The sequence below is a fragment of the Elephas maximus genome, chromosome 7 (assembly GCF_024166365.1).
Source record: "Elephas maximus indicus isolate mEleMax1 chromosome 7, mEleMax1 primary haplotype, whole genome shotgun sequence".
In the NCBI taxonomy this organism is placed as follows: Eukaryota; Metazoa; Chordata; class Mammalia; order Proboscidea; family Elephantidae; genus Elephas; species Elephas maximus.
Window position 1 is genome coordinate 68,771,869 of NC_064825.1, and position 16,246 is coordinate 68,788,114.

General features: G+C 41.9%; 1 protein-coding gene across 2 annotated transcripts in view; it reads right to left on the reverse strand.

Moving 5' to 3' along the window:
- The window catches only part of BTBD10 (BTB domain containing 10), a 73,724-nt gene extending 65,847 nt beyond the window's left edge, over positions 1-7,877 (reverse strand). For both annotated transcript variants that reach the window (XM_049890470.1, XM_049890469.1), the window contains exon 1: positions 7,706-7,877. The gene's annotated coding sequence lies outside the window, so the exon portion shown is untranslated. The remainder of the gene's footprint in view (positions 1-7,705) is intronic.
- Between the last annotated feature and the right edge of the window lie 8,369 nt (positions 7,878-16,246).

Consider the following 16,246-nt stretch of genomic DNA (forward strand, 5'->3'; position numbering starts at 1 on the left):
AAAGGGTAACCTCAGCAGAGGAAGATTTTAACAATCAAGTGGATAGAATCACATGATCTATGGATACTAGTTAGCCTCTTTCCCTGGCCACTCCTGTCATTGCCCAATGGGCTCATGAACAAAGTGGCCATGGTGGCATGAATGGAGGTCATGCACACAGCAACATGGACTCATACTCACCAAAGCCAACTTGTCTACAGCCACTGCTGAGTGCCCAATCTGCCAGCAGCAGAGACCAACACTGAGTCCCTGACATGGCACCATTTCTAGGGGTGATCAGCCAACAACCTATGGTAGGTTGATTACACTAGACCACTGGAAAGGGCAGCATTTTGGTCTTACTAGGATAGACACTTACTCTGTGTGATGGTTAAGATTGTGTATCAACTTGGCTGGGCCATGGTTCTCAATGCTTTGACAATCATATAATGTGGTGATCACTTTCCTGTTGAAATTTAATATGAGATCACCCCTTGGGCTTCTGGGCTGCATCAAATATAAGTGGACATTCTGGCAAGGCTTGGGGGCTATTTGCTCATGCTGGATCCTGTAGCTGGCTCCTGTTCATCTGACTTCCGGTTCTTGAGACTTGAGCTAGCAGCTTACCTGCGGTCTTGCCTGCTGCTGATCTTGAGATTCATCTATCTTTGAAGACTGTGAGCAAGGGGCCTGCTCTTTGGCCTGCCAATCTTCAGTTTACCAGCCCTGCAGCTGAGTGAATCAGGAGAAGCCTCCGTCCTGACCCACGGACTTAGGACATTCCAGCCTCTACAATCACGTGAGCCATTTCCTCAATACAAATTTCTCTCTATATATTTATATGCTTTACTGGTTTTGCTTCTCTAGAGAACCCAGCCTAATACACTCTGGATATGGATTTGCCTTTCCTGTATGCAATGCTTCTGCCCCAACTACCATCCGTGCACTTACAGAATGCCTTGTTCCCCATCATGGTATTCCACACAGCATCGCCTTAGATCAAGGAACTCACTTCACAGCAAATGAAGTGCAGCAATGAGCCCATGCTCATGGAATTCACTGGTCTTAACATGTTCTTCATCATTCTGAAGCAGCTGGCTTGACAGAATGATGAAATGGCCTTCTAAAGACACAATTATGGCACCAGCTAGGTGACAATACCTTGCAGGGTTGGGGCAGTGTTTGCCAGAAGGTTGTATATGGTCTAAACCAGTGTCCTACATATGGTGCTATTTCTCCCATAGCCAAGACTCATGTCCAGGAATCAAGGGGTGGAAATGGGAGTGGTGCCACTCAGTATTACTCCTAGTGACCCACTCATGAAATTTTTGCTTTTTGTCCCTGCGACCCTATGTTCTGTAGGTCTAGAGATCTCAGTTCGAAACGAAGGAATGCTCCCACCAGGAGGCACAACACTGATTCCATTAAACTGGAAGTTTAGAATGCAACCTGGCCACTTTGGGCTCTTCATGCCTCTGTAAAAACAGGTAAAGAAAGGAGTTACTGCATTGGCTGGTGTGAATGATCCTGATTGCCAAGGAGAAATCAGATTGATGTTACATAATGCAGATAAAGAAAAGTATGTCTGGAATAGAGAAGATCCTTTAGGACGACTCTTAATATTACCATGCCCTATGGTTAAAGTCAACAAAAAACTAAAGCAACCCAATTCCAACATGACTACTAATGGCCCAAACGCTTCAGGAATGAAGGTCTGAGTCACCCTACCAGGCAAAGAACCATGGCCAGCTGAGGGTGAAGGGAACACAGAATGGGTGATAGAAGGAGGTAGTTCTAAATACAAGCTACAACCACGTGACCAGTTGCAGAAACAGGGACTGTAATTGCTTTGCATACCTCTTCCTTGTATTGTTACATGTTTATGTGTGTGAGTATGTGTGTGTGTGCGTGTGTATATATCAAATATTGGAGCCCTGGTGGTGCAGTAGTTAAGAGTTTTGGCTGCTCAAATCGAACAGCCCCTCCTTGGAAAGCCTATGGGGCAGTTCTACTCTACTATGAGTCGGAATCAACTCAACAGCAATGGTTATAGCAAATATGTTTGTTTTCTTCCCTCCCTTATTCCATTACTTATTATAAAATATAAAATGTAAAGGGGGCTAGTGCATTTTCAGTTGTATGCAAGTTAGTTGTATCATGTTAGGCAAAAGTAGGACATTATAATTGTCTTTATTTAGATTACATATGGTTTAAGGAGATGTGTATAGGTGCCAAGTTGACAAGGGGTAGACTGTGATGGCTAAGGTTATGTGTCAACTTGGCTAGGCCATGATTCTTAGTGGTTTGGCAGATATTACGTAATCATCCCCCATTCTGTGATCTGATATGAACAGTCAATCAGCTGAAAGGGGAGTTTCCCTGGGGGTATGGCCTGCATCCAATATATATGGGTGTTCTGGCAAAGCCTACTCTCTCTCAATCCTGTGTCCAACTTGTCATCCTCTGACCTCCAGTTTCTGGGATGTGTGAAAGCAGCCTGTTGCCTGACGTGCAGATTTTGGGATTCGCCAGCTCCCGCAAGCCTGTGAGCCAGCAGCCTTCTGTATGACTTGCCAATTTTGGGTTAATCAGCCCCTGCGATCGTGTGAGTCAGGAGAAGCCTCCAGCCTGCTGCCTGACCCACAGATTTGAGACTTGCTAGCTAGCCTGCACAACTGTGTGAGCCACTTCCTTGAAATAAATCTCTCTATATATATTTAGGCTGGTTTTTTTTCCTCTAGAGAACTCAGCCTAAGACAGATACCAACATTTAAAAAAAAAAAAAAAGAGCTTCTATTCTGCAATGCTTACTAGTGTAAAGGAAATGTTTTGTAATTTCCAGTGGAGAAGTCATATCGGCAAGGCTCTAAATAGTTATTTGAACTTGTGCCCTCCAAATGAGACAGCTAGATGTGAATGTAAATTTACCTGATGGATCACCCAGGGAGAGAAGGCAATAATGTCAGTAAGTTATTTTCTGAGCATAAACATAGAACAAAGTGCTAACGTCTTATATTCATATACAATTTTACTATTTACATAGCACTTTTATATGCTTTATTTCATCCCTAAACCCCTGACAATTGTGTTTTATATCCATTTTCATGTAAGCAAACAAAGGCTCTGAGAAGTTAAGTAAATTTAAGGTCATAGAGCTAATGCTGGGCTTTAAACCCAGATCTAAATGATTCCCAATAAGGCATCCCAAGCAGAAAAGTATAATTACAACTTAAAATAGCCTCAGGAAAGGATGAATCATAATTTCCAATCAAGAATTTCAATCACTGTTCACTATAACAGCCTTGAACCCCCAAATATTAAACATTAATTTTAGCTTGTGACCAAAAATAGTAATATTTCCTTCAACCACAAATACAAAAGAAAGTAACACATAATGAAATATTCTACATTTTTAAAAAGAATAATATATATTAAACTATTAATTAGTTCGGTAAAGAAAGATGCTTTTATTGGCAGATATATTTTATTTTAGCATCTTACTAATCTTCAGAAATCTACTGTGATATAAAATTAGATTTGACATAAAATCTTTCCACTTTTATGTCCAAGTTCTCAGCTCACTGTATTTCCTTTGCCTATTACTAATATTTATGAACCTCTTACTTCTCTCTAAGAGAGCATCTCTTTGAATTCTGATGGCTTATCTTCCATCTCTGAGCTGTACACTGGTACCTTCTTAGCAAGGTAGGTCTCAGTTTCAGGGATCCCAAAGTAAACCAGGGCAAGTCATATGAGGAGAAACACAGCATGATCCCTAAACAACATTTTGTCCAAGAGCAAGAAAAACTTTTTAAATAGTTCCTTCATTAACAAACATCTGTAACTATCTCTCCCCTCTTACTTTGAGTTCAGAGCCCAACAAAGAAGCAAAATAAAGGTGTCAAACAGATGAAGATAAAATTACAGGTAAAACCAGTGGCCAAAAAAGCTTCTTGTTACTTCAATTTTAAGTTAAACTTACTCAGCCAGAACAGTCCCAGGGCGGTGCAAATGGTTAAGTGTTCAGCTATTAACCAAAAGGCTGGCAGTCCAAACTCACCCAGGAGTTCGTCAGAAGGCAGACCTGGCAACCTGCTTCCTTTCTAAAGATTATAGCCTTGAAAACCCAATGGAGCAGTTCTACTCTGCAAACATGGGGTCGCCATGAGTCGGAATCAACAGCCAGCCAATTAACAACAATAAGCCAGAATTATAGGTATTGGGTTTCCTCCTCCCTCATAGGAATCCAGCCTGCTCAGATAAGCCTATCTAAGAATTGGGGGCTCCAAAAAGAGAACTAGAATGCACTGAGCCAAAGCATACCAATTCCTTCTCCTAGACTCACCTATCAGATAATTAATCCTTTTTGGGGGAAGGCATTTCAAGGAGTAGGAAGAAGGGGGAAAGCTACTTCCAAGACAGAACTTCCTACTTGATAGGGAAAATAATGGTTCTCCCTTCAACAAACAGAAACTCCACAAATATACAGCCAATTATTTGGAAATGTTTTTAAAACTCTCAAGCGGGAACATCTCACAGACAATACATATCTCCCCCCTTTTCACTTCTAACACCAGAGAGAGAGAGAGGGGCAGGGATTAGATGAAGAGATATTAGGCTAGCTTGACCTGAGAAAACTGGGCTAAAAGGAAGAAAATCAAGTAGGCAAACTTCCAAAGCAGTCATGATTAACAACTGGTACTCTATGTAGTCTTTGCATGAGTTATCATACATTTAGTTGTAAAAGCCAAAGCTCTTTGTAAAATCACACAGGAGATCAAAGGATACTACGTAGCTATTTCATCTTCCTTTTCAAAACTCTTCCCTCCCCTAGCCTCCTCTCTCACTCTTATCCCCGGCTGGGACCCTCATCTTGCCCTCTATGTGCCTAAGGTATATCATTCAGATCTGATCTCTAAAACTTCCATTCCTCACAGTTCAACTAAGTAAGAATCAGATTAAAGAACTTCACACTAGTAAGTAAATATAGATTAATCCACAGGGTCCAATTCCTCAAATGTCTTTAAGGCTCTGTGTTAAATCACTCAAGGAACTTCTTACAAGAAAAACTAGTTAATCCAAATCAATCTTTCAAAGGACAATGTAAGAAAGAGGCACAAGAATGCCTGCTTTCCACCACATTTTCCCCATTCCATTTCTTCCCATTCCTCAGCCCACCCCCCATTTACCAGGGATTGATACTGTTTCTAGTAAAGTTCAATGCCGGGGGAGACAATATGGGATGGCACAGCAAACGATAAACACTCAAACAACCTGAGATGGGCTATAAAGACTCTCCTGGATTTAATTTTACTTACCAGTTGCAAATACAATAAAGTGCTTTGAAATAAATCAATTTCCTTACGAGATACCTACAAAATCAGCTTTGCTCGGAACTCTGAGTTGCTTAAACATAAATACTAAGAGGTTTTTTTTCCCCTTCAGTTATTTTCACAGTTAAAATGTTAGCAGTAAGTACCAGTTCAATTTGTTCTATTATATTTAAAGGCTATTAAACTTATCTACCAGTTTCAATTAGACTTGACATTTTTCCAAGTCCACCTCAAGTTTGAAACTCCAAACTAATGACATTACTTGCTTTAAATCTCCTCCGCTCCTTTTTATATTTTTGCAGTTGTAAAATTTATTAATTTTGACCTATAACAGAGGTCCCAAACTGATGAGCAGGATACAACTACAGATGGGCCTGGTTGGGCCACATGATGTTATTTTTTAATTTTTTTAAATCAATAGTCAATATGTTTTAAAATCTAGATTTCCTGTGTCTCTTGAAAAGACTGAAATCTGGCAAGACTGGGCCTTTATTCGTATCTGGATTAATCAGGTAGACCTGAGAACTGAATGTCCCTCTTAGATGAGGCATTAACTTTCTAATGCATTTCATTTGTTTTCATTATCTGCCTAGCACCCGAAGGCATGTGAGTTTGCTACTCATAACTTACTTCTTTAAAAGGTGCACAATATTTTCCAGATCACTTCTCACATTTCACTAACTCATCTAAACGTAAACAGTCACAAAGCAGACCACAGTAGTATGCAACTCCATCGATAATAAAAAATTTCACAAGGCTTGGAAGGAATGGTGAGAAAGAAAAAACTCAGCCTAAAACCCACTGCTGTCAAGTCAATTCCGACTCATAGTGACCCTATCCAGAAACCAAACCTGCTGCCCTAGAGTCAATCCCACTCATAGCAATCCTACAGGACAGTTTAGAACTGCCCCATAGGGTTTCCAAGGAGCGCCTGGTGGATTCAAACTGCTGACCTTCTGGTTAGCAGCAGTAGCTCTTAAGCACTATGCCACCAGGGTTTTCAGACTGGTAGAGGGGTGATGTATAATGAGAAAAAGCCCATCTGAAAGCTTTTTTGAGAGTGAGAAAAAAGGTGAAAGAACTCAAAAATACTGTTGAGACGCTAAAACCTTTCCTGACTGAACACTATACTACTCCATGGTTCCATACCACACACCAGGATTCCCACTTTCCTTACAAAGAAGAACAGCAGTTAGGTCATAAATTCTGAGAAATGTTAGGAAAATTTATGAAACACATTTACACCTTCAAAAAAATAATTCTCACACTCTTTTTCAACAGTCTTAATCCTCTATCGAATCCTTTCCCAGGTATTTTCTACGGCTTTCTGCTTCATATTCAAATGACAACTGCAATCCTCAGTTTCAAGGCCTGGACTTCTGTCCTGATGGGCTCTCCAGTACAGAAACTCTTTTGGACTTTATGGTTGCATTCCTTATTATATCTCTTATCCCAATTCCTATAGTTTCTTTCATTCAAAGTGTGTTCCTAATCCTCTCTCTAAAAAATCTTGATCAAATTTGTGTAGATAGGAGGAAAAAGAAACCCAGTTGTCCAAATAAAATCAACATACTCTGCCGTCTGTTCAGATGGTGGATTTAAATAAAAAACATGGGGGCCCTTAAAGATTAAAAAAATTCCTAAAATAATTTTTATTTGATAAGTGCACAAACTGTCAGACAGATGAGGCTCTATCTTTAGCATGACTTTTTATCATGGACCCAAAATACTGAGGAGAAAAGAGAAGTCCAAAATCTGTAAGGCCCAGGAATGGTCATATTGTCCCCACCCTAATAAATTCTATGAGATGCCTCACTCCGCCCCCCCCCCGCCCCCGTCCCAAGGAGGTTTGCATCTTAAAAAGAACGAAAAAAAAAAAAAAAAGGATCCTTTCTGTGCACCTTTAGGGAAAACAAAGCTTTGCCATACGTGATACTGTTACAGCATTAAACAATACTGGGGTCTCATTGCTCTTCATGCAAAGACTCTACTGCTACCTTACCCCCTATTGTGATGCGCCCTCCTTAGGATGTCACTGTGTTAGCCCAGAGATGACAGGAAAGGGGCGGGGCAAGGGTTCCTCTGCCCTGGGAAGAAGGGATGAGGGTATCGCCTTCCTCCCTGAGGAAAGGCCTCCAGACACCCAATCCCAAAAGCAGTACTCTCGAAATTCAAATTCCATCCCCGTCTCTCCGAGTCGAGTGTCAGCGGCGAGCGCCCAGAAGCCCACCCACGGTCCCCTGGTAGGGTCCGGGCCGCCCAGATCACCACCACAGCAGTCCGACTCTCAAGCCCAGATTCCCCTCCGCCCCCTTCCTCCTTCGCCCCCGCCAAGCCCAGACTCCGGCGCCGCCCCCACCGAGTTCCCCAGCTGAGTCCAATCACCCTCGGACCTGTGGTCTTCCTGGAGTGTCCACCGAGAATCGAGGCAAAGATCCGGGCCAGCGACACCAACCCTGCCTCCTCAACCCGCTCCCTCCGGAGGTGATTGCGGCAGTGCCCACTCAGACGGCTGCGGCTACCAGAGCGGCCGGAGGAGGCTGCAGGCCGGCTCCTCAGCGTCTTCTCGCGAGAGCCCGCGGTCCAAGGAGATGGGGCTAGACGGTGTTCTCGCGAGAAGCGGCTCCCCACCCAAAGGTGGGCGGGGCGCACAGTGCGAGGCGGTTGCGGCGGCGGTTCTGACTGTGCCCAGCCCGGCAAGGAAAAGGGGTCGCGCGACCCCTCCTCACAGACGTCAGCTCTGGATCAACAGCGATCCTCGAGCCTGACTGGCTGCAAGCAGAGTTACACCCAAACCTTTAAATCGCACGTTTTCCCCTTGACTTCCTGTCACCGTTAGAAAAAAGCAGCAGCGTCTCCAACTCAGAGTTGGAAAAAATATTTCTGCGACTCTGCGTTTGCTCGGAGATGGTTTTCCCCTAACAGCACACTCGGAAATCGCCCCTGTCAGCTTAGCGGGCCGGCATGGACAGACCCAGACTTAATGAGAGACCTTTGTCGTGGGGGGTTAGGGGAGGTGTCTTCTATTCCCTTGGGTCAGCTGCTGTTTATTTTTGAACTCTCGATTGGCGGGAACCAGTGTGCCAGCCTAAACTGCAGTTCGGCCGCCTCTCCATCATAGAGAGTAACCTGGGTGGAATGTTCCCCCATTTGGGCACAAGATCGCCAAGAAATAGAACTTTAGTCACTAAGCATTACTGAGTCTAAAGTGCCAAATGCTGGAGCATAAGAATTGGGACTTTTTTTTTTTTTTTTTTTAAGATACTCTGTCCATGCTCAAAACTCAGCCTAGGAGCGAATCCGAAGCGAAAATAAATAATGCCAGTACAGTGATAAAAGCTGAGCTGTGGAAGCAGAGAGAGACCAACTCTATCTGCCCTGTTGAGGAAGCGTCCACCAGGGAGTGACATTTGAGCAGGATCTTGAAAGACTAAGAGTTCCCTGGTTTCTGGAGAAGAGTGGCAAGACCGTTGCACCTAACCCAAACCCATTGCCATTAACTCGATTCTGGCTCACAGCGGCCCTATGAGACAGAGTAGAACTGCCCCTATAGGGTTTCCAAGGCTGTCATCTTTAAGAAAGCAGACTGCCACATCTTTCTCCTGCAGAAGGGCTGATGAGTTCAAACTGGATCTTTCATTTGCAGGTGAGCACTAAACCACTGCACCACCAGGGCTCCTGGATGTTGCCAATAGAGGAAACAAAAAGGAAAAGGAACTGCTTTGAGTAATTTGGTTTCATACATATTTTGCAAAAAGAACTTCACTGAAAAGTCTTTCATCACTCTTTATTTGGTAAGAGAAAATTCCCTGGCCCTCTCATATAATACCCCGTGTGTTTTCTAAAACAATGTTTATGAGCAGTTGAGCTGACAATTATAGGGTAGTGAACATCCTCTTCCTTCTCTAAGTATACTCAGATGTCAGAGAACAAGGGAAAGGGAGGATACTGTCATAGTATACCAAGTTGTTACCATCATCATCATCATTACAGCCAGCATTCTTCTAAACTGGAAATGGCCAGTAGTCTTTGAAGATTTCTAAGAACAATCCAATAGGAATTTTGCAATGCTGAATGGTAGTCTTATGGAGACATTTCAAGAAAATTCTCAGGCCAAAAAAAAAAAAAAAAAACCCCACAAAAACCCTCAGCAATGTTGATTTGTTATCGAAGTTTTCTCCTGTAAACTATGCCTGAGGAAGATCATTCCATATTCAAGTTCAAGTTAGTGATGCCTGTCAAACAAGAATCATCTCCCCAATATCAAACTAAAAGCCATCATTTTCTAAAGAAAATCTCTTAATATTCCGGTAGCAAGCTTCCACCAATCTCTCATTAGAAACATATTATTTTCATATTATTATATTTTTGTGTACTATAGTTTCATTGGAATCCCTAGTGGTGTAATGGTTAAGTGCTACAGCTGCTAAGCAAAAGGTCGGCAGTTCAGATCCACCAGGTGCTCCTTGGAAACTCAATGGAGCAGTTCTACTCTGACATATAGGGTCGCTATGAGTCGGAATCAACTCAAAGGCAATGGGCTTATACTTTCATTTAGGAGCCCTGGTGGCACTGTGGTTAAGTGCTCGGCTGCTAATCGAAAGGTCAGCAGTTCAAACCCACCAGGGGTTCCACATGAGAAAGATGTTGTAGTCACCTTCCTTAAAGATTTACAGCCTTAGAAACCCTATGGGACAGATCTGCTGTTATTGTGGTTAGGTGCTGTTGAGTGGGTTCCGACTCATGGAGACCCCATATAAAACAGGATGAAACACTGCTCGGTCCTGCGCCATCCTCATAATTGTTATGCTTGAGCCCGTTGTTACAGCCACTATGTCAATCCATCTCATTGAGGGTCTTCCTCTTTTTTGCTGACCCTTTACTTTACCAAGCATGATGTCCTTCTTCAGGGACTGGTCCCTCCTGATACCAAGTCCAAAGTATGTGAGATGACGTCTCGCCATCCTTGCTTCTAAGGAGTATTCTGGCTATACTTCTTCCAAGACAGATTTGTTCATTCTTTTGGCAGCCCATGGTGTATTCAATATTCTTCGCCAACACCATATTTCAAAGGCATCAATTCTTCTTTGGTCTTCCTTATTCATTGTCCAGCTTTCTCATGCATGCGAGGTGATTGAAAACATCATGGCTTGGGTCAGGCACACCTTAGTCCTTAAAATGCCATCTTTGCTTTTTTAACACTTCAAAGAGGTCTTTTGCAGCAGATTTGCCAAATGGAATGCATCCTTTGATTTCTTGAGTGCTGCTTCCATGGGTATTGATTGCAGATCCAAGTACAATGAAATCCTTGACAACTTCAGTCTTTTCTCCATTTATCATGATGTTGCCTATTGGGCCAGCTGGGAGGATTTTTGTTTTCTTTATGTTGAGGTGTAATCCATACTGAAGACTGTGGCCTTTGATCTTCATCAGTGAGTGCTTCAAGTCCTTTTCACTTTCAGCAAGCAAGGTTGTGTCATCTGCATATTACAGGTTGTTGGTGAGTCTTCCTCCAATCCTGATGCCCCATTCTTCTTCATATAGTCCAGCTTCTCAGATTATTTACTCAGCATACAGACTGAATAAGTAAGGTGAAAGGATACAACCCTGACACACACTTTTCCTGTCTTTAAACCATGCAGTATCCCCTTGTTTGGTTCAAATGACTGCTGCTTGGTCTACGTACAGGTCCCTCATGAACACAATTAAATGTTCTGGAATTCCCATTCTTTGCAAATGTTATGTATAAATTGTTATGATCCACACAGTTGAATGCCTTTGCATAGTCAATAAAACACAGGTAAGCAACTTTCTGGTATTCTCTGCTTTCAGCCGGGATCCATCTGACATCAGCAATGATATCTGTCATTCCACATCCTCTTCTGAATCTGGCTTGAACTTTTGCCAGTTCCCTCTCGATGTACTGCTGCAACCACTTTTTTTTTTTTTAATTGTACTTTAGATGATGGTTTCCAGAACAAACTTGTTTCTCATTAAACCGTTAGGATACATATTATTTTATGACATTGGTTAACAACTCCACAACATGTCAACACTCTCCCTTCTCAACCTTGGTTTCCCTATTACCAGCTTTCCTGTTCCCTCCTGCCTTCTAGTCCTTGCCCCTGGGCCAGTGTACCCCGTTGGTCTCGTTTTGTTTTATGGGCTTGTCCAGTCTTTGGCTGAAGTACGAACCTCAGGAATGACTTCATTACTGAGCTGAAAGGGTATCCAGAGCCATACTCTCAGGATTTCTCCAGTCTCTGTCAGGCCAGCAAGTCTGGTCTTTCTTTTTGAGTTAGAATTCTGTTCTACATTTTTCTCCAGCTCTGTCCAGGACCCTCTATTGTGATTCCTATCAGAGCAGTCAGTGGTGGTAGCCAGGCATAATCTAGTTGTACTGGACTCAGTCTGGTGGAGGCCATGGTAGATGTGCTTTTTCTATTATCAAAAAACCAAGGCCTTATTTTCCAACTACTGATTTTTCTTCTTTGTTTCCAACTTTTGCATTCCAGTCACCAGTAATTATGAGTGCATCTTGATTGCATGTTTGATCAATTTTTGACTGCAGAAGTTGGTAAAACTCTTCAATTTCCTCATCTTTGCCCTTAGTGGTTGGTGCATAAATTTGCATAATAGTCTTATTAACTGATCTTTCTTGTAGGTGTATGGATATGATCCTATCACTGACAGCATAGTGGGGCAGTTCTAATTTGTTCTGTGGAGTTGCTATGAATCAGAATCTACTTGCTGGCAATGGGAATAGTTTCATTTGGCTTGCCCTATACTCCCCACATCAAATAAGTGCAACACTTAGTAGGAAAACAAAAATCAATAGGAAAACCTACATTAAATAGTGCTCAAAAGCCCTTCTGTGAGCCAGTCAGGTGCTTGGCTTAACAAAATTAATAAGTTCTAGTCCAAGTTCTAGGAATTTTCTAGGAAACATTGGAAGAATCATATCCGTGTAAGATTTCAGCAGAAATACGGAAACTGTTCCATGCTGGAATCTGTTCAAACCATCTTACTCTGCTTTGAAGGGTTTGGAGTTCAATTCATTCTGTTAACCTGTGAAACCACAAACAAGAAAATCTGATAAAGTTCCCACTCTCCTTTCCTTAAAAATAATAATAGTATTTTAAATATTAAATTGGGAGCATACAGAAACTGGTTTTCTTTTCTTTTTTTTAATGCACTGTTAGGAGCCCTGGTGGTGCAGTGGTTAAGAGCTTGGTTGCTAACCAAAAGGTTGGCAGTTTGACTGTGCCAGCCGCTCCCTGGAAACCATATGGGGCAGTTCTGCTCTGTCCTATAAGTTTGCTATGGGTCAGAATTGACTCAATGGCAACAGGTTTGTTTTGGTATGCTCTGGTAGATAATGCTATTGGTTCAAACCATCAAAAATCTACTCTGCAAAGTAACTTATAAATTCTACTTGACTGATTGAATGGGTAAAAGTTCAGGTCCTTAATGAAAGCCTTCCGTAATATTAAGACATGCACCAAAGAAATTAATACAGAAATAAAGGGAAGTTTTATATAAAAGCAATGAACGAACAAGTTCATTTGCTAACCTATATTATTGCACTTCATAGCAAGATTGTTTCAAGGCAAAGGATAAGATAGACTTCTGGTCTATGTAATTAATAAACTGCAGACCCAGAATCCGGTTTAACTTGAAAGCCTGGGATTTCTTTGTATTACTAAATTTGAGCACTGCCACCTGATGGCAGGAATAGGAAAATCATGCACACAAAAAGAACCCAAGCTGTTTGTTAATGGAGCCCTGGTGGAGCAGTGGTTAAAGCAATTGGCTGCTAACCAAAAGGTCAGCAGCTTGAAGCCATCAGCCACTTCTTGGAAGCCGCATGGGGCAGTTCAGCTGTCCTACAGGGTCACTATAAGTCGGAATCGACTCGAGGGCAGTGAGTTTGGTTTTTTTTTTTTTGGTTTTTAACCTACAAGGTTTGAGCACTGCCACCTGATGGCAGGACTAAGAAAATCACACACACACGAAAAAAAGCGATTCGCATTAATTTTTTTTTTTAACCCGTTGTCGTCGAGTTAATTCTGACTCGTAGTGTGCTACAGCTATCCTATAAGGCAGAGTAGAGCTGCAAAGCTGTAATCTTTACAGAAGCTGACTACCACATCTTTGTCCCACAGAGCAGGTGGTGGGTTTGAACTACCAACCTCTTGGTTTGCAGTCAAGCACTTAACCACTGCACTACCAGGATAAAGACTACAGCACTAGGGCTCCCTACCGCAGTGAACTACTAACCTAAAAAAGGAGCCTTTGTACCACAATGGTTAAGCAATCAGCTACTAACCAAAAAGTCGGTAGTTCCAACCCACCAGCTGCAGGAGAAAAGACCTGCCCTACATGGTCCCTGTGAGTTGGAATCGTCTCCACAGCACAAAACAACAACACTAACCTGGAGGCTGGCCGATTGAACCCACCCAGCAGTGCTGCAAAAGGCCTGGTGACCTGCTTCTGTAAAGAAAACCCTATGAATCAGTTCTACTCTGACATAGGGTTACACATGGGATCACTAGGAGTCGGAATCAACTTGACGGCAACGGTTGGTTTGGTTTTTATCTTTTACTTGACTTCATTCACACATTTAGTCCAACAAACGTATTGATTGATCAAGACTGTGTAGAATACTAGGAGATACAGACACGATTAATATACAAAATCTGTGGATAAAACTGAGGTATATAGTAAATAACAAATATAAAGTAAAACAAGTTGAATCATAAGGAGACAGAGGGTAATGTGCTATGGAAAGTCAGAAACGAAAAAGATTACTTCTAACTCGGGAGAAGAAGACGGTGCAGGAAAAGGAGAGGAAAGGAAGAATGTTTGATCTGGGGTCTTAAAGAATAGGTAAGATTCATGCATTAAAAGAGTAGGAAAGAGCAGTCCTATGAAGGGAACGACAAAGGCATAAAAATGGCTAAGGTAAGTTCTTGTAAAGAGAACCAAAAACCAAAAAACCAAGCCCGTTGCAAACTGATTCCAACTCATGGCCACCCCATGTGTGTACAGTAGAAATGCACTCCATATGGTTTTCAAGGTCCTGACCTTTTGAAAACAGATTTCTTCGTAGAATCCTGTGGGATTCAAACCAACTTTTTCATTAATAGTCTACTACTTAACCGTTTGTGCCACCCAGAGACTCCTCTAGGGGGAATAATGAACAATTAAACGGACTAAGTAGGAAGTAATGTGAGAAAGGAGCCCTGGTGGCAAGATTGTCTCCAGGCAAAGAATAAGGCAAGCTTCTGGTCAACATAATTAATAAGCTCCAGACCCAGAATCCCATTTTAACTTGAAAGCCTGGGATTTCTTTGTATTACAAAGTTTGAGCACTGCCACCTGATGGCAGGAATAGGAAAATCACACACACACACAAAATAACTCAGGACTTGCCTGCTAACCAAAAGGACAGCAGTTTGAATCCATTAGCCACTCCTTGGAAACCCTGTGGGGCAGTTCTATTTTGTCCTGTAGGGTCTCCATGAGTCGGAATTGATTTGACGGCAACCGGTTTGGTTTAGTTTTTTTGAAATGTGAGAAAAGTAGGTTTGAATTGGGAAATAAAGACCTGGAATGTTAGATTAAAGAAGGAATCTGTGAATTTTTTTCTATAATTTGTTAACATACAATAGGGTAAAACCTCAGCCCTTTCACAACTCTTGGTAAATTATAGCAGGTTTTTTTTTTTTTTTTTGTAAAAATTGTCAAACTGATCCTAAAGCTTATATGGAAATTCAAAGGAGCTACATAGCCAAAAAATTTTGAAAAAGAACAAAGTTGGAGAACTTATACTTCCCGATTTAAAAAACTTACTACAAAGCTACAGGAATTAAGACAATGAGATGCTGGCATAAGTTTGACATATAGATGAATGGAACATAACTGAGAGTTCAGAAGAAAAATCCGTACATTTATGGTCAATTGATTTTTCAACAAGGGTAAAAAGTCAGTTGATTCAATAGGGGAAAAAATAGTTTTTCAACAAATGGTGCTGGGACAAATGGATATTCACATGCAAAATAATGAAACTGGATTCTTACCTCAACCATATAAAAAAATTAATTCAAAATGGATCAAAGGCCTAAATGAAAGGACTGAAACTATAAAACACAGGAGTATGTCTCAGTGTTTGCTCCAGCATATGAAGAGCTTGGAAGTCACTGCTCCCATCCTCACAGGAGAAAAGCTGAACAAATCAAAAATCAACAAATTTCTTAAATCCATCAGAGAATTGAGGTCACGGGACAAACCACCACCCCAAAAACTGGAGAGACAGGGTAATATAGAGAATCTATAGCCCAAATTAGTTTACCAGGAGCAGGAGCACCTGGAACTAGTAACGGTTGTTGTTGTTAGGGGCCATCGAATCGGTTCCAACTCAAAGGGACATAGTACAACAGACATAGTACAACAGAACAAAATGCTGCCCAGTCCTGTGCCATCCTCACAATCGTTGCTATGTGTGAGCACATTGTTGCAGCCACTGTGTCAATCCATCTCACTGAGGGTTTTCCTCTTTTTTTTTTTTTTTTTTATTGTGTTTAAGTGAAATTTTACAATTCAGGTCAGTTTCTCATACAAAAACCTGTACACATGTTGTTATGTGACCCTAGTTGCTCTCCCTATAACGTGACAGCACACTTCTCCTCTCTACCCTGTATTTTCTGTGTCCATTCAACCAGCTCCTGTCCCCCTCTGCCTTCTCACCTTTCCTCCAGACAGGTGCTGGCCACATAGTCTAATGTCTACTTAAGCTGAGAAGCACACTCCTCACCAGTATCATTTTATGTCTCATAAAACCAAAAACCAGACCTGCTGCCATCGAGTCGATTCCAACTCATAGCGACCCTATAGGACAGAATAGAACTGTACAATAGGGTTTCTAAGGAGCA